The 18,226-nt window shown below is 45.8% G+C and overlaps 1 protein-coding gene and 1 long non-coding RNA gene across 2 annotated transcripts in view; one reads left to right on the top strand and one right to left on the bottom strand.

Annotated features, from left to right (window-relative positions):
- Positions 1-18,226, bottom strand: part of CSRP1 (cysteine and glycine rich protein 1) — a 182,043-nt gene that overhangs the window by 92,429 nt on the left and 71,388 nt on the right. The gene's annotated exons all lie outside the window — the stretch shown is intronic.
- Positions 979-2,911, top strand: LOC138669747 (uncharacterized). The gene is made up of 3 exons (XR_011319223.1): positions 979-1,062; positions 1,229-1,347; positions 2,150-2,911. It is a non-coding gene; the product is annotated as an uncharacterized lncRNA (long non-coding RNA).

The raw sequence follows: 18,226 nt of genomic DNA, 5'->3' as shown, positions 1-18,226 counted from the left end.
AAACATGTAAAATAGGCCCTATCGACCATCGGGTATGGGATTTTCTCTTGCAGAAGCACACATGTAGTGTATGCAATATTTTGCCCTTGCGGCTTCTACTATATAGGTAAAACTTTTCGCCCACTTTTTGTGCGCATACGGGAACATTTTAACTCTGTACGAATCGGCAAAGGGGTCCCTCGTCTCATTCATCATGTCAGACAGTTTCACAATGCCGATATTAAAGGGACACTGTCACCTGAATTTGGAGAGAACAATCTTCAGCCATGGAGGCGGGGTTTGGGGGTTTTTGATTCACCCTTTCCTTACCTGCTGGCTGCATGCTGGCTGCAATATTGGATTGAAGTTCATTCTCTGTCCTCCTTAGTACACGCCTGAGCAAGGCAAGATTGCATTGTGCAGGCATGTACTACGGAGGACAGAGAATGAACTTCAATCCAATATTGCAGCCAGCATGCAGCCAGCGGGTAAGGAAAGGGTGAATCAAAAACCCCAAAACCCCGCCTCCATGGCTGAAGATTGTTCCCTCCAAATTCAGGTGATAGTGTCTCTTTAAGTTGCTTTCGTTTGCAGGTTTAGAAAGAGTTTCACTGCCACCTGGTGGCGGAGACTTGAATAGGACTCTTCTGAGAAAAGAAGCGATGTGGATCATACGCACAAATGCACAAGGACCGTTGAGACTTAATGAGAAGATCGACATGTCGGTCTTCTTGTGAGAGGTTTTTTTTCCTGCCGTTATTGCAATTACTGTTTATACTGTTTTATGAATCGTCTGTATCCTTGTTTTATTTATATTATACACTTTGTTTGCTATATTGTCCAGTAATGTGTTAGGTGTTTCACAGTTGGTTCAATGGGAGGTGTCAGGTGTGGTGTCAGAAGTGGGGAGGTGTTAGGGCTGCTTTATTAGTTGCCTCACTTCCCCCCTCTGACATCGGGATCTGTGGAAGTGCATGTACACTCGGAACCACTCGGATCACCAGGAACAGGGGATACAGACCTCCATATCACAACAAACGGATGAAACAACGCAAGTGATCCCGTCATCAACCAACAGTGATGGTGAGTCTGATGTTCGGGTTAAACATGATTCATTGCAGATTGTCAACTTGTCTCAACACCAACTAACACCTATTGAAACTGCAGTATTAAGCAGGGGTCTGACTTTCTCGCCGGCACAACGGGCTGATAATTTCACTTTGATCAAGGATCTTTTCTTATTCTGTAGGAAAATCGTCCTCCAGGTTTTGCACATACAACCACAGGCGATTTCCTCTCTTGATCAGACTGAACATGGAGTTTTTCAAGATCTGATGGAGCTCCTACAAGAGGGTGAATCTAACACAGGTAGGCGTAATTTTCCTCACAAGAACAAATCCACTGTGTGTCCACCCCTGTCCACTATACCAGCTGTCAAAATCTTCTTCGAGATGGTCAAACAAGATATTGAAGCACTCCCCCCTAGGATAGGCCTCATGCCTAATTTGACTACTCAGGAACGACGGGCTCTATCTGACCTACGGTCAAATAAAGAATTCTTGATCAGGGAGGCGGACAAGGGGGGTAATGTTGTCCTGTGGCCCCATAGCTTGTATCTCGAGGAAGCAAGTAGACAACTTGGTAACCAGCATTTTTATCGAAGACTCCCCTCCAATCCTACGGGGGTTTTCTCTACGAAATTGAGAGCTCTCTTGGATAGGGCTTTTGAACTGGGGGTTATCAGTGTTCAGGAACGGGACTTTATTTGGGTAGAGGAACCAACTACATCTACGTTCTATATGCTACCCAAGGTTCACAAAGATTTGAGTAAACCCCCAGGCCGACCTATCGTGTCTAGTATTGGGAGTCTGTGTGAGAAGGCGTGTATTTACATTGATTTTTTTCTACAGCCATTTGTGCTTAAATTGCCTTCTCACATTAGGGACTCCTCACACTTTATCAGCATATACAAAGGGTTGGATTTATCATCAGGGGAGATTATGGTTACCTGTGACGTGGAATCCCTTTATTCGAATATCAGTCACGATGATGGCCTACAGGCAGTCATGTTTTTCCTCGATCAACAAACCAATTCTGACAGAATGCATGACTCCTTCATTATTGATTTATTAGATTTTGTTTTGAGACACAATTTTTTCTTATTTGACAGAACCTTCTATATTCAAACATCAGGCGTGGCAATGGGAGCGCGCTGCGCCCCAGCTTTTGCAAACCTTTTTTTAGGGTGGTGGGAGCACACTGTCGTCTATGTCTCTAATTTCTTCATCAATAAGGTACGGCATTGGTCGCGATTCATAGACGACATTTTCTTTATTTGGTCAGGCTCTATTGAGGAATGTCTGGAATTTCTGGACGTCCTCAACCATAATCCTTTTAATATTTTTTTGACTCACCAGTTTTCTTCTGTTGCAGTGCAATTTCTGGATCTTGAGGTTAAATGTCAGAATGGCAAATTATCTACTTGTCTCTATCGCAAGCCCACAGCGGTTAATAGTCTGTTGGAGTATCGTAGCTTCCATCCAAAACATACGAGGGATGGCATTCCGAGGGGACAATTCCTCAGGGCACGACGAAATTGTACCGATGACGAGGATTTTCGTAGGGAAGCCCATGATCTTACGGAGAGATTTAGGAGGAGGAATTACCCCAAGAAATGTATCTCTCGGGCCTATCAGAGAGCAAAAATACAGACACAGGACACCTTACTGGTCCCTACAAAGAAGGAAACGGACAAATTTGTGCGCTTCATTACCGGATACCATACTCAGTGGAACCAGGTAAGGGACATCCTGAACAATCACTGGAGAATCCTGACTGCTGACACGCAAACAGCGCAGGTGATCAGCCCACGACCCTTAGTGACCGCAAAAAGGGCTCCCAATTTTAGGGACATACTTACGAGGAGCCATTATTCTAGGTCCATGCATTGCAGGACTGTCACCACATCTGCTCCCGGGAGCTGCGCTGTCATAAACACTTACGTTTCTTCAGGCTTTTTGCCTGTATCCATTCTGCTGTTTTGACCTTCCATTTGCACATGCTCAGTGTGTTATTCAGGACACTTTCATTTTCCCTTCTTCCTGGTGAGTCACTTCCGGTTTTCCGGCCCCCATGCTCTGCCAGCCATACCTGACCTGACCACACAATTGATTATAAGGTATTTAAGCGCTATTGGGGGTATTTGCACTACTTCCCCTGACGAAGCTGTCCTAGAACAGCGACACGCGTTGGGCTTCTCCTCCGGTCGCATTTGCCCTGTGACTATTCAGCCTCACAGCCTCCTGCAGCAGGATTTATCCTATGGTGCTTTCTCCAGCACTATTTTCACCTTTTGACCACTCCTAGGATCAGACTATGCAGGGTGTTTCAGGGTATATATTTGGACATCCTCCCCTGTCCCTTTCTCTGGATATCTAGGGCAGTTTATTTTATCTGCTCCTCTGGGTCCATAGGGGTTTTTTGCTGGAAGCTGCATATTGTGGTGGGGTGTTGCATGCTATTTGCATGCTGTGTGGCTTGTATTATGCTTGACTGTGTGCATAATTGTTGTTATATGGTTGTATACAGCGTGTTCATTCCAAATTTTGACTATATATAGTTACATTAATAATATTAAGTGCAGAGGGCAGGGACACGTCTGTAAGATTTCATACGTTTATATATCTATGTATATTTTGGCATACAGTGTTCACAGGGGCATCTGCACGGAGGTTATGTGTGATTTTAGATGTTTTTAATTATGTTCCCAATAAAGCTTATATTATTTTTATCATAACTTTGGTGGTGTGCAGATATTTTGATGGCTCTTGTTTCTTGTGCTTTTGTCAGTTTGCATTATTAGCCATCAGTCTTGCACCCCCTCTATATATCTGCATATTGCAGTGGTGCGTCAGCTATCCCATATGTTACAGTGCATGTACACATGTAGCGCGAAACAGCTGTCATTCTCCAGACATCATGTTCTCCCTGTCCATGTCCATGTCCAAATTAAGACTTTCTACAGCATCGGGTTTGGTGTTGTGAATTCTGTTGTCAAGCTCCCTCCTGTGGTCATGAATGGTACTTCGGCTGCGGCTTCTGGGTTTCCTTCCACAGGTGACGGGGTTGGTTCGTTGGCTGGCTGCTCTATTTGACTCCACTTAGATCATTGCTCCATGCCACCTGTCAATGTTCCAGTATTGGTCTAGTTCTCTCCTGGATCGTTCTTGTGACCTGTCTTCCCAGCAGAAGCTAAGTTCCTGCTTGTTTTTCTTTGTTTGCTATTTTTCTGTCCAGCTTGCTATTTTGATTTTTGTCTTGCTTGCTGGAAGCTCTGGGATGCAGAGGGAGCGCCTCCGCACCGTGAGTCTGTGCGGAGGGTCTTTGCGCCCTCTGCGTGGTCTTTTTGTAGTTTTTTGTGCTGACCGCAAAGTTACCTTTCCTATCCTCAGTCTGTTCAGTAAGTCGGGCCTCACTTTGCTAAATCTATTTCATCTCTGTGTTTGTATTTTCATCTTTACTCACAGTCATTATATGTGGGGGGCTGCCTTTTCCTTTGGGGAATTTCTCTGAGGCAAGGTAGGCTTTATTTTTCTATCTTCAGGGCTAGCTAGTTCCTTAGGCTGTGCCGAGTTGCATAGGGAGCGTTAGGAGCAATCCACGGCTATTTCTAGTGTGTGTGATAGGATTAGGGATTGCGGTCAGCAGAGTTCCCACGTCTCAGAGCTCGTCCTATAATATTTGTAACTATCAGGTCATTCCGTGTGCTCTTAACCACCAGGTCCATTATTGTCCTTACCACCAGGTCATAACAGTACAGGTGGCCCAAAGTATTAATGCATCTCAATAGAGGGATAAGAGAAGTTCTGAGACCATTTTTTTTTTCTTTGCAGTGTGTTTTGTCTCTCTTTTCCCCTTTACCTCTGGGTGGTTCAGGATACAGGTGTAGATATGGACATTCAAGGTCTGTCCTCTTGTGTGAATAATCTCACTGCAAGGGTACAAAACTTTCAAGATTTTGTGGTTCAGAATCCGATGTTAGAGCCTAGGATTCCAATTCCTGATTTGTTTTTTGGGGATAGATCTAAGTTTCTGAATTTCAAAAATAATTGTAAATTGTTTCTTGCTTTGAAACCTCGCTCCTCAGGTGACCCTGTTCAACAAGTGAAAATCATTATTTCTTTGTTACGGGGCGACCCTCAAGACAGGGCATTTTCCCTTGCGCCAGGAGATCTGGCATTGCGTGATGTTGATGCGTTTTTTCTGGCGCTCAGATTGCTTTATGATGAACCAAATTCAGTGGATCAGGCAGAGGAAATCTTGCTGGCTCTGTGTCAGGGTCAGGATGAGGTAGAGATATATTGTCAGAAGTTTAGGAAGTGGTCTGTACTCACTCAGTGGAATGAATGTGCCCTGGCAGCAATTTTCAGAAAGGGTCTCTCTGAAGCCCTTAAGGATGTCATGGTGGGATTTCCCATGCCTGCTGGTCTGAATGAGTCTATGTCTTTGGCCATTCAGATCGATCGACGCTTGCGTGAGCGTAAAGCTGTGCACCATTTGGCGGTATTATCTGAGCATAGACCTGAACCTATGCAATGTGATAGGACTTTGACCAGAGCTGAACGGCGAGAACACAGACGTCGGAATGGGCTGTGTTTTTACTGTGGTGATTCCACTCATGCTATCTCCGATTGTCCTAAGCGCACTAAGCGTTTTGCTAGGTCTGCCACCATTGGTACGGTACAGTCGAAATTTCTTTTGTCCGTTACTCTGATTTGCTCTTTGTCATCCTATTCTGTTATGGCATTTGTGGATTCAGGCGCTGCCCTGAATTTGATGGACTTGGAGTATGCTAGGCGCTGTGGTATTTTCTTGGAGCCCTTGCAGTATCCTATTCCATTGAGAGGAATTGATGCTACACCTTTGGCCAAGAATAAGCCTCAGTACTGGACCCAATTGACCATGTGCATGGCTCCTGCTCATCAGGAAAATATTCGCTTTTTGGTGTTGCATAATCTGCATGATGTGGTCGTTTTGGGGTTGCCATGGCTACAGGTCCATAATCCAGTATTGGATTGGAAATCTATGTCTGTGTCCAGCTGGGGTTGTCAGGGCGTACATGGTGATGTTCCATTTTTGTCTATTTCGTCATCCACCCCTTCTGAAGTCCCGGAGTTTTTGTCGGATTACAGGGATGTATTTGATGAGCCCAAATCCAGTGCCCTACCTCCTTATAGGGATTACGATTGTGCTATCAATTTGATTCCTGGTAGTAAGTTTCCTAAGGGCCGACTGTTCAATTTATCTGTGCCAGAGCACGCCGCTATGCGGAGTTATGTAAAGGAATCCTTGGAGAAGGGTCATATTCGCCCATCGTCGTCACCATTGGGAGCAGGGTTCTTTTTTGTGGCCAAGAAGGATGGTTCTTTGAGACCTTGTATTGATTACCGCCTTCTTAATAAGATCACAGTCAAATTTCAGTATCCTTTGCCGCTGCTGTCTGATTTATTTGCTCGGATTAAGGGGGCTTGTTGGTTCACCAAGATAGATCTTCGTGGTGCGTATAATCTTGTGCGTATTAAACAGGGCGATGAAAGGAAAACAGCATTTAATACACCCGAGGGCCATTTTGAGTACCTGGTTATGCCATTCGGGCTTTCCAATGCTCCATCAGTATTTCAGTCCTTTATGCATGACATCTTCCGAGAGTACCTGGATAAATTCCTGATTGTATATTTGGATGATATTTTGGTCTTTTCGGATGATTGGGAGTCTCACGTGAGACAGGTCAGAATGGTGTTCCAGGTCCTTCGTGCGAATTCTTTGTTTGTGAAGGGGTCAAAGTGTCTCTTTGGAGTTCAGAAGGTTTCATTTTTGGGTTTCATTTTTTCCCCTTCTACTATCGAGATGGACCCTGTTAAAGTCCAGGCCATTTATGATTGGACTCAGCCAACATCTGTGAAGAGTCTGCAAAAGTTCCTGGGCTTTGCTAATTTTTATCGTCGCTTCATCAGTAATTTTTCTAGTGTTTCTAAACCGTTGACTGATTTGACCAAGAAAGGTGCTGATGTGGTCAATTGGTCTTCTGCAGCTGTGGAAGCTTTTCAGGAGTTGAAGCATCGTTTTTCTTCTGCCCCTGTGTTGTGCCAGCCAGATGTTTCGCTCCCGTTTCAAGTCGAGGTTGATGCTTCTGAGATTGGAGCAGGGGCTGTTTTGTCGCAAAGAAGTTCTGATGGCTCGGTGATGAAACCATGTGCCTTCTTTTCTAGAAAGTTTTCACCTGCTGAGCGCAATTATGATGTTGGCAATCGAGAGTTGTTGGCCATGAAGTGGGCATTCGAAGAGTGGCGTCATTGGCTTGAAGGAGCCAAGCATCGCGTGGTGGTCTTGACGGATCACAAGAATTTGACTTATCTCGAGTCTGCCAAACGTTTGAATCCTAGCCAGGCTCGTTGGTCGCTGTTATGGCTGGCAATCAGGCAACACAGCGTGCAGTAATCAGCGCACATACAGAGATCTGGCAAAAACCAAAAACAATAGGACGAGCTCTGAGACGTGGAATCTCTGTAGACTGCAGTACCTGATCTATCCTCACACAACTATAAGCAGCAGTGGATTGCGCCTATCACTACCTATGCAACTCGGCACTGCCTGAGGAGCTGACTAGCCTGAAGATAGAAATACAAGCCTGACTTACCTCAGAGAAATACCCCAAAGGAATAGGCAGCCCCCCACATATAATGACTGTTAGCAAGATGAAAAGACAAACGTAGGAATGAAATAGATTCAGCAAAGTGAGGCCCGATATTCTAGACAGAGCGAGGATAGCAAAGAGAACTATGCAGTCTACAAAAAACCCTAAAACGAAAACCACGCAAAGGGGCAAAAAGACCCACCGTGCCGAACTAACAGCACGGCGGTGCACCCCTTTGCTTCTCAGAGCTTCCAGCAAAAGTTAATAGCAAGCTGGACAGAAAAAACAGAAAACAAACTAGAAGCACTTATCTAGCAGAGCAGCAGGCCCAAGGAAAGATGCAGTAGCTCAGATCCAACACTGGAACATTGACAAGGAGCAAGGAAGACAGACTCAGGTGGAGCTAAATAGCAAGGCAGCCAACGAGCTCACCAAAACACCTGAGGGAGGAAGCCCAGAGACTGCAATACCACTTGTGACCACAGAAGTGAACTCAGCCACAGAATTCACAACAGTACCCCCCCCTTGAGGAGGGGTCACCGAACCCTCACCAGAACCCCCAGGCCGACCAGGATGAGCCACATGGAAGGCACGAACAAGATCTGGGGCATGGACATCAGAGGCAAAAACCCAGGAATTATCTTCCTGAGCATAACCCTTCCATTTGACCAGATACTGGAGTTTCCGTCTAGAGACACGAGAATCCAAAATCTTCTCCACAATATACTCCAATTCCCCCTCCACCAAAACAGGGGCAGGAGGCTCCACAGATGGAACCATAGGTGCCACGTATCTCCTCAACAACGACCTATGGAATACATTATGTATGGAAAAGGAGTCTGGGAGGGTCAGACGAAAAGACACCGGATTGAGAATCTCAGAAATCCTATACGGACCAATAAAACGAGGTTTAAATTTAGGAGAGGAAACCTTCATAGGAATATGACGAGAAGATAACCAAACCAGATCCCCAACACGAAGTCGGGGTCCCACACGGCGTCTGCGATTAGCGAAAAGCTGAGCCTTCTCCTGGGACAAGGTCAAATTGTCCACTACCTGAGTCCAAATCTGCTGCAACCTGTCCACCACAGAATCCACACCAGGACAGTCCGAAGACTCAACCTGTCCTGAAGAGAAACGAGGATGGAACCCAGAATTGCAGAAAAATGGAGAGACCAAGGTAGCCGAGCTGGCCCGATTATTAAGGGCGAACTCAGCCAACGGCAAAAATGACACCCAATCATCCTGGTCAGCGGAAACAAAACATCTCAGATATGTTTCCAAGGTCTGATTGGTTCGTTCGGTCTGGCCATTAGTCTGAGGATGGAAGGCCGAGGAAAAAGATAGGTCAATGCCCATCCTACCACAAAAGGCTCGCCAGAACCTCGAGACAAACTGGGAACCTCTGTCAGAAACAATATTCTCAGGAATGCCATGTAAACGAACCACATGCTAGAAGAACAAAGGCACCAAATCAGAGGAGGAAGGCAATTTAACCAAGGGCACCAGATGGACCATTTTAGAAAAGCGATCACAGACCACCCAAATGACCGACATTTTTTGAGAAACGGGAAGGTCAGAAATGAAATCCATCGAAATATGTGTCCAAGGCCTCTTCGGGACCGGCAAGGGCAAAAGCAACCCACTGGCACGTGAACAGCAGGGCTTAGCCCTAGCACAAATTCCACAGGACTGCACAAAAGCACGCACATCCCGTGACAGAGATGGCCACCAGAAGGATCTAGCAACCAACTCCCTGGTACCAAAGATTCCTGGATGACCGGCCAGCACCGAACAATGAAGTTCAGAGATAACTTTACTAGTCCACCTATCAGGGACGAACAGTTTCTCGGCCGGACAACGATCAGGTTTATTAGCCTGAAATTTCTGCAACACTCTCCGCAAATCAGGGGAGATGGCAGACACAATGACTCCTTCCTTGAGGATACTCGCCGGCTCAGATAACCCCGGAGAGTCGGGCACAAAACTCCTAGACAGAGCATCCGCCTTCACATTTTTAGAGCCCGGAAGGTATGAAATCACAAAATCAAAACGAGCAAAAAATAACGACCAACGGGCCTGTCTAGGATTCAAACGCTTGGCAGACTCAAGATAAGTAAGGTTCTTATGATCAGTCAAAACCACCACGCGATGCTTAGCACCCTCAAGCCAATGACGCCACTCCTCGAATGCCCACTTCATGGCCAGCAACTCTCGGTTGCCCACATCATAATTACGCTCAGCAGCAGATAATTTCCTGGAAAAGAAAGCACATGGTTTGAACACTGAGCAACCAGAACCTCTCTGTGACAAAACCGCCCCTGCACCAATCTCAGAAGCATCAACCTCGACCTGGAACGGAAGAGAAACATCAGGTTGACACAACACAGGGGCACAGCAAAAACGACGCTTCAACTCCTGAAAAGCTTCCACGGCAGCAGAAGACCAATTAACCAAATCAGCACCCTTCTTGGTCAAATCGGTCAATGGTCTGGCAATGCTAGAAAAATTACAGATGAAGCGACGATAAAAATTAGCAAAGCCCAGGAATTTCTGCAGACTTTTTAGAGATGTCGGCTGAGTCCAATCCTGGATGGCCTGAACCTTAACCGGATCCATCTCGATAGTAGAAGGGGAAAAGATGAACCCCAAAAATGAAACTTTCTGCACACCGAAGAGACACTTTGATCCCTTCACGAACAAGGAATTAGCACGCAGTACCTGGAAAACCATTCTGACTTGCTTCACATGAGACTCCCAATCATCTGAGAAGATCAAAATGTCATCCAAGTAAACAATCAAGAATTTATCCAGATACTCACGGAAAATGTCATGCATAAAAGACTGAAAAACAGATGGAGCATTGGCAAGTCCGAACGGCATCACCAGATACTCAAAATGACCCTCGGGCGTATTAAATGCCGTTTTCCATTCATCTCCCTGCCTGATTCTCACCAGATTATACGCACCACGAAGAACAATCTTAGTAAACCAACTAGCCCCCTTAATCCGAGCAAACAAGTCAGAAATCAATGGCAAGGGATACTGAAACTTAACAGTGATCTTATTAAGAAGGCGGTAATCAATACACGGTCTTAGCGAACCATCCTTCTTGGCTACAAAAAAGAACCCTGCTCCCAATGGTGACGACGATGGGCGAATATGTCCCTTCTCCAGGGATTCCTTCACATAACTGCGCATAGCGGTGTGTTCAGGCACGGACAAATTAAATAAACGACCCTTAGGGAATTTACTACCAGGAATCAAATCGATAGCACAATCACAATTCCTATGCGGAGGTAGGGCATCAGACTTGGACTCTTCAAATACATCCTGAAAGTCCGACAAGAACTCTGGGATGTCAGAAGGAATGGATGACGAAATAGACAAAAATGGAACATCACCATGTACTCCCTGACAACCCCAGCTGGTTACCGACATAGAGTTCCAATCCAATACTGGATTATGGGTTTGTAGCCATGGCAACCCCAACACGACCACATCATGCAAATTATGCAGTACCAGAAAGCGAATAACTTCCTGATGTGCAGGAGCCATGCACATGGTCAGCTGGGCCCAGTACTGAGGCTTATTCTTGGCCAAAGGTGTAGCATCAATTCCTCTCAACGGAATAGGACACCGCAAAGGCTCCAAGAAAAATCCACAACGTTTAGCATAATCCAAATCCATCAGATTCAGGGCAGCGCCTGAATCCACAAACGCCATGACAGAATACGATGACAAAGAGCACATTAAGGTAATGGACAAAAGGAATTTGGACTGTACAGTACCAATAACGGCAGAGCTATCGAACCGCCTAGTGCGTTTAGGACAATTAGAAATAGCATGAGTAGAATCACCACAATAGAAACACAGTCTGTTCAGACGTCTGTGTTCGTGCCGTTCTACTTTAGTCATAGTCCTGTCGCACTGCATAGGCTCAGGTTTACTCTCAGATAATACCGCCAGATGGTGCACAGATTTACGCTCGCGCAAGCGACGACCGATCTGAATGGCCAAGGACATAGACTCATTCAAACCAGCAGGCATAGGAAATCCCACCATTACATCCTTAAGAGCTTCAGAGAGACCCTTTCTGAACAAAGCCGCTAGTGCAGATTCATTCCACAGAGTGAGTACTGACCACTTCCTAAATTTCTGACAATATACTTCTACATCATCCTGACCCTGGCATAAAGCCAGCAGATTTTTCTCAGCCTGATCCACTGAATTAGGCTCATCGTAAAGCAATCCCAGCGCCTGGAAAAATGCATCAACATTACTCAATGCAGAATCTCCTGGTGCAAGAGAAAACGCCCAGTCCTGTGGGTCGCCGCGCAAAAAAGAAATAATAATCAAAACCTGTTGAATAGGATTACCAGAAGAATGAGGTTTCAAGGCCAAAAATAGCTTACAATTATTTCTGAAGCTCAGGAACTTAGTTCTGTCACCAAAAAACAAATCAGGAATCGGAATTCTTGGTTCTAGCATCGATTTCTGATCAATAGTATCTTGAATCTTTTGTACATTTACAACGAGATTATCCATTGAGGAGCACAGAGCCTGAATATCCATGTCCACAGCTGTGTCCTGAAGCACTCTAATGTCTAGGGGAAAAAAAAGACTGAAGACAGAGCTAAGAAAAAAAAATGATGTCAGGATTTCTTTTTTCCCTCTATTGGGAATCATTGGTGTGGCTCCTTGTACTGTTATGGCCGGCAATCAGGCAACACAGCGTGCAGTAATCAGCGCACATACAGAGATCTGGCAATAACCAAAAACAATAGGACGAGCTCTGAGACGTGGAATCTCTGTAGACTGCAGTACCTGATCTATCCTCACACAACTATAAGCAGCAGTGGATTGCGCCTATCACTACCTATGCAACTCGGCACTGCCTGAGGAGCTGACTAGCCTGAAGATAGAAATACAAGCCTGACTTACCTCAGAGAAATACCCCAAAACTAATCCCAAACTGTTCTTCAACTATATCAATAGTAAAAGAATAAAAACTGAAAATGTAGGCCCCTTAAAAAATAGTGAGGAAAGAATGGTTGTAGATGACGAGGAAAAAGCTAACATATTAAACACCTTCTTCTCCACGGTATTCACGGTGGAAAATGAAATGCTAGGTGAAATCCCAAGAAACAATGAAAACCCTATATTAAGGGTCACCAATCTAACCCAAGAAGAGGTGCGAAACCGGCTAAATAAGATTAAAATAGATAAATCTCCGGGTCCGGATGGCATACACCCACGAGTACTAAGAGAACTAAGTAATGTAATAGATAAACCATTATTTCTTATTTTTAGTGACTCTATAGCGACAGGGTCTGTTCCGCAGGACTGGCGCATAGCAAATGTGGTGCCAATATTCAAAAAGGGCTCTAAAAGTGACCCTGGAAATTATAGGCCAGTAAGTCTAACCTCTATTGTTGGTAAAATATTTGAAGGGTTTCTGAGGGATGTTATTCTGGATTATCTCAATGAGAATAACTGTTTAACTCCATATCAGCATGGGTTTATGAGAAATCGCTCCTGTCAAACCAATCTAATCAGTTTTTATGAAGAGGTAAGCTATAGACTGGACCACGGTGAGTCATTGGACGTGGTATATCTCGATTTTTCCAAAGCGTTTGATACCGTGCCGCACAAGAGGTTGGTACACAAAATGAGAATGCTTGGTCTGGGGGAAAATGTGTGTAAATGGGTTAGTAACTGGCTTAGTGATAGAAAGCAGAGGGTGGTTATAAATGGTATAGTCTCTAACTGGGTCGCTGTGACCAGTGGGGTACCGCAGGGGTCAGTATTGGGACCTGTTCTCTTCAACATATTCATTAATGATCTGGTAGAAGGTTTACACAGTAAAATATCGATATTTGCAGATGATACAAAACTATGTAAAGCAGTTAATACAAGAGAAGATAGTATTCTGCTACAGATGGATCTGGATAAGTTGGAAACTTGGGCTGAAAGGTGGCAGATGAGGTTTAACAATGATAAATGTAAGGTTATACACATGGGAAGAGGGAATCAATATCACCATTACACACTGAACGGGAAACCACTGGGTAAATCTGACAGGGAGAAGGACTTGGGGATCCTAGTTAATGATAAACTTACCTGGAGCAGCCAGTGCCAGGCAGCAGCTGCCAAGGCAAACAGGATCATGGGGTGCATTAAAAGAGGTCTGGATACACATAATGAGAGCATTATACTGCCTCTGTACAAATCCCTAGTTAGACCGCACATGGAGTACTGTGTCCAGTTTTGGGCACCGGTGCTCAGGAAGGATATAATGGAACTAGAGAGAGTACAAAGGAGGGCAACAAAATTAATAAAGGGGATGGGAGAACTACAATACCCAGATAGATTAGCGAAATTAGGATTATTTAGTCTAGAAAAAAGACGACTGAGGGGCGATCTAATAACCATGTATAAGTATATAAGGGGACAATACAAATATCTCGCTGAGGATCTGTTTATACCAAGGAAGGTGACGGGCACAAGGGGGCATTCTTTGCGTCTGGAGGAGAGAAGGTTTTTCCACCAACATAGAAGAAGATTCTTTACTGTTAGGGCAGTGAGAATCTGGAATTGCTTGCCTGAGGAGGTGGTGATGGCGAACTCAGTCGAGGGGTTCAAGAGAGGCCTAGATGTCTTCCTGGAGCAGAACAATATTGTATCATACAATTATTAGGTTCTGTAGAAGGACGTAGATCTGGGTATTTATTTATTATGATGGAATATAGGCTGAACTGGATGGACAAATGTCTTTTTTCGGCCTTACTAACTATGTTACTATGTAAAGGAATAGGCAGCCCCCCACATATAATGACTGTTAGCAAGATGAAAAGACAAACGTAGGAATGAAATAGATTCAGCAAAGTGAGGCCCGATATTCTAGACAGAGCGAGGATAGCAAAGAGAACTATGCAGTCTACAAAAAACCCTAAAACGAAAACCACGCAAAGGGGCAAAAAGACCCACCGTGCCGAACTAACAGCACGGCGGTGCACCCCTTTGCTTCTCAGAGCTTCCAGCAAAAGTTAATAGCAAGCTGGACAGAAAAAACAGAAAACAAACTAGAAGCACTTATCTAGCAGAGCAGCAGGCCCAAGGAAAGATGCAGTAGCTCAGATCCAACACTGGAACATTGACAAGGAGCAAGGAAGACAGACTCAGGTGGAGCTAAATAGCAAGGCAGCCAACGAGCTCACCAAAACACCTGAGGGAGGAAGCCCAGAGACTGCAATACCACTTGTGACCACAGAAGTGAACTCAGCCACAGAATTCACAACAGGTCGCTATTTTTCTCCCGCTTTGATTTTGTGGTTTCGTACCTTCCAGGTTCTAAGAATGTGAAGGCTGATGCCCTGTCAAAGAGTTTTGTGCCCGACTCTCCGGGTGTTCCTGAGCCGGCGGGTATTCTCAAAGAGGGGGTAATTTTGTCTGCCATCTCCCCTGATTTGCGGCGGGTGCTGCAAAAATTTCAGGCTGATAGACCTGACTGTTGCCCAGCGGAGAAACTGTTTGTCCCTGATAAATGGACTAGTAGAGTTATCTCTGAGGTTCATTGTTCGGTGTTGGCTGGTCATCCTGGAATCTTTGGTACCAGAGATTTGGTGGCTAGATCCTTTTGGTGGCCGTCTTTGTCGCGGGATGTGCGTTCTTTTGTGCAGTCCTGTGGGACTTGTGCTCGGGCTAAGCCCTGCTGTTCTCGTGCCAGTGGGTTGCTTTTGCCCTTGCCGGTCCCGAAGAGGCCGTGGACGCATATCTCTATGGATTTTATTTCGGATCTACCTGTCTCTCAAAAGATGTCGGTAATTTGGGTGGTTTGTGATCGCTTTTCTAAGATGGTTCATTTGGTACCCTTGTCTAAATTGCCTTCCTCCTCTGATTTGGTGCCATTGTTTTTCCAGCATGTGGTTCGTTTACATGGCATTCCGGAGAACATCGTTTCAGACAGAGGTTCCCAGTTTGTTTCGAGGTTTTGGCGTGCCTTTTGTGCTAGGATGGGCATTGATTTGTCTTTTTCCTCGGCTTTCCATCCTCAGACAAATGGCCAGACCGAACGAACTAATCAGACTTTGGAAACATATCTGAGATGCTTTGTTTCTGCTGATCAGGATGATTGGGTGTCCTTTTTGCCATTGGCTGAGTTCGTCCTTAATAATTGGGCCAGCTCGGCTACTTTGGTTTCGCCGTTTTTCTGCAATTCTGGTTTCCATCCTCGTTTCTCTTCAGGGCAGGTTGAGTCTTCGGACTGTCCTGGTGTGGATACTGTGGTGGATAGGTTGCAGCAGATTTGGACTCATGTGGTGGACAATTTAACATTGTCCCAGGAGAGGGCTCAACGTTTCGCTAACCGCCGGCACTGTGTGGGTCCCCGACTTCGTGTTGGGGATTTGGTTTGGTTGTCGTCTCGTTATGTTCCTATGAAGGTTTCCTCTCCTAAGTTTAAGCCTCGTTTCCTTGGTCCGTATAGGATTTCTGAGGTTCTCAATCCTTTGTCGTTTCGTTTGACCCTTCCGGCTTCTTTTGCCATCCATAATGTATTCCATAGGTCGTTGTTGCGGAGGTATGTAGCGCCTGTGGTTCCATCCGTTGACTCTCCTGCCCCGGTGTTGGTTGAGGGGGAGTTGGAGTATGTGGTGGAGAAGATTTTGGATTCTCGTATTTCGAGACGGAAACTCCAGTACCTGGTCAAGTGGAAGGGTTATGGTCAGGAAGATAATTCCTGGGTCTTTGCCTCCGATGTTCATGCTGCCGATCTGGTTCGTGCCTTTCATTTGGCTCGTCCTGGTCGTCCTGGGGGCTCTGGTGAGGGTTCGGTGACCCCTCCTCAAGGGGGGGGTACTGTTGTGAATTCTGTTGTCAAGCTCCCTCCTGTGGTCATGAATGGTACTTCGGCTGCGGCTTCTGGGTTTCCTTCCACAGGTGACGGGGTTGGTTCATTGGCTGGCTGCTCTATTTGACTCCACTTAGATCATTGCTCCATGCCACCTGTCAATGTTCCAGTATTGGTCTAGTTCTCTCCTGGATCGTTCTTGTGACCTGTCTTCCCAGCAGAAGCTAAGTTCCTGCTTGTTTTTCTTTGTTTGCTATTTTTCTGTCCAGCTTGCTATTTTGATTTTTGTCTTGCTTGCTGGAAGCTCTGGGACGCAGAGGGAGCGCCTCCGCACCGTGAGTCTGTGCGGAGGGTCTTTGCGCCCTCTGCGTGGTCTTTTTGTAGTTTTTTGTGCTGACCGCAAAGTTACCTTTCCTATCCTCAGTCTGTTCAGTAAGTCGGGCCTCACTTTGCTAAATCTATTTCATCTCTGTGTTTGTATTTTCATCTTTACTCACAGTCATTATATGTGGGGGGCTGCCTTTTCCTTTGGGGAATTTCTCTGAGGCAAGGTAGGCTTTATTTTTCTATCTTCAGGGCTAGCTAGTTCCTTAGGCTGTGCCGAGTTGCATAGGGAACGTTAGGAGCAATCCACGGCTATTTCTAGTGTGTGTGATAGGATTAGGGATTGCGGTCAGCAGAGTTCCCACGTCTCAGAGCTCGTCCTATATTATTTGTAACTGTCAGGTCATTCCGTGTGCTCTTAACCACCAGGTCCATTATTGCCCTTACCACCAGGTCATAACAGTTTGGTGAGTGCTAACCACTTTTTTCTTTTGCTTTTGAACTATATATCTTTTTGGTTGAGCACCCCTTATGCCCATGCATTGAGTAGGAGGTATAGGGGCTGGTACAGCATATTGTAGCACGCCGATAGGTGATCGCGTATGACAGCAGTGCGGGTATACTTTGTTTCTTCTTTTTTAGGCTGCTGCAGTGATATTGCTTTTCCTTCGGGGAGGGTAATGTCATGCTCAGAAGCAATGGAGTTCTCTTCACCAGGTAAGGCACACACATGCAACACATTCCGAATTGAAGCCAGAAGAGGGAGCTCAGGACCCGGATTCAGGGGAGCTTCCCTAGGCTTTATGTATCCTGACCTGGAGGAGGAGCTAGTCAGTTGGTCCAGGGAGACCAAGCAGGACAGTCTGAGAGAGACACTAAAGTAGAAGGAAGTCTGGAACTGAGTTCAGATAAAGAGGCCTGGCAGCCACGAGGGAGCTGCAGCCTCTGGAAGGAGGGATAACCTGGAAGGGTTGAATGTGGAGTAGCCAGAAGGGAAGGAGCAAAGGAGAGAAACAGGACTCGGAGGGGAACTGTGACCATGCACCATCAGAGCTATAGTGCAGAAGCTGGGTACCGGGAGCCCAAGGCCTTAGTGGAACTGTACGACACTTGGCAGAACCAGAGGGCACGACACTACACGTTAACTGCCCGCACCATGCCTGAGACGCAGCAGCACCTGAGGAGCCCGGGGCATGATAGATTCCCTGTAAAAAAAGCACAAGCTGCCCGTCATGCAAGTACCTGTCTCAGGATGGGGGAATAGAGGAATCTGCAGAAAGCTTCAGGCAGAAGGGACTTCATTTACAGCAGGCGCTAGTTGGAAAGGCTCACGGACCTCTACTGGAACAAGGCAACTCTCAGTTGCCTTTGAGCTAGCC

Source organism: Ranitomeya imitator, chromosome 3 (genome assembly GCF_032444005.1).
Source record: "Ranitomeya imitator isolate aRanImi1 chromosome 3, aRanImi1.pri, whole genome shotgun sequence".
Classification (NCBI taxonomy): domain Eukaryota; kingdom Metazoa; phylum Chordata; class Amphibia; order Anura; family Dendrobatidae; genus Ranitomeya; species Ranitomeya imitator.
This window is presented reverse-complemented; position numbering and strand designations above follow the sequence as displayed.